Below are 1,004 nucleotides of genomic sequence, written 5' to 3' on the forward strand. Positions count from 1 at the left end.
TATAATTAATATTTAATTTTATGTTTATTTTTGTTTCTGTTTAATTTTTGAACATAGGGAGTAATTTATTCCCAGACTGCAATGAACAACTACAGTGATTTGGGACAAGACCTTTTTGAAGGGTACTTTAAGAATATCCCAGCTAAACGACTTGGTGTTCCTGAGGAGGTAATGTATATTTCTAGCACTGATTGGAATTACTATGCTTTATACTTTGGAAATTTGTAACATTCAGTGTCCTTTTCATGTGGTGTAGCTGGCTAATAGAGATTATTTTTCTCACTGCCACCAAACCGTTTCTCCTGTTCTTTCTGGCTCTCAGGAACATCCTGGTTGTGCTTTGACTACTGAGAGCAATCTTTAATTAGGAGTGAATGTAGTGTGAATTAACAATAGCATGTTTTTGTTGTTTCATTGTACTTTTCAGCTACATTATTTTATTATATGGCATTTGTTGGTACATAGGGCCCTAAGCAAGTCAGACAATTAAGAAAGTTTCATTTGAAATTTCAGTAAGGAGATTTCAGGAAGATTGAAGTCCATAAAAATCAATAGCTTTCCAAAATGTCAGCAATATCAGTCTTAAAAAGTAATTTTTTTAAAAAAGGGATATCTTTTCCTCAATAATGAAAACTAAAATACCCAGCAGTAAACTTAGCCCTAAATAAAAAAGGAAATCACCTTCCTCCTTAGTGCGGTAGGCAGTGTGTCGGTTTCATAAATGGAAAAGAAAACAAAAACTTTTTTACTGAAGAATGGAAGAAAGACCAATATAAATAGAAACATATTATATTCCTCAATTTCAGTTTTCTTGAAATTCAGGTTTACCCCATAAAAATTCTAGAAGAAAATGTAGGAAAAACTCTTCTGGACATTAGCCTAAGCAAAGAATTTATGACTAAAATCTCAAAAGCAAATACAGGAACAGCAAAAATAAATAAATGGGACTTGATTAAACTAAAAAGTTTCTACACAGCAAAGGAAATAATCAATAGGGTAAATAG

At 31.9% G+C, this 1,004-nt stretch overlaps 1 protein-coding gene across 2 annotated transcripts in view; it reads left to right on the forward strand.

Annotated features, from left to right (window-relative positions):
- PECR (peroxisomal trans-2-enoyl-CoA reductase) overlaps positions 1–1,004 on the forward strand; it is a 53,625-nt gene that overhangs the window by 29,933 nt on the left and 22,688 nt on the right. The window lies entirely within an intron of this gene.

This window comes from Propithecus coquereli, unplaced genomic scaffold (genome assembly GCF_000956105.1).
Source record: "Propithecus coquereli isolate 6110/MARCELLA unplaced genomic scaffold, Pcoq_1.0 Scaffold357, whole genome shotgun sequence".
NCBI classification, from domain to species: Eukaryota; Metazoa; Chordata; class Mammalia; order Primates; family Indriidae; genus Propithecus; species Propithecus coquereli.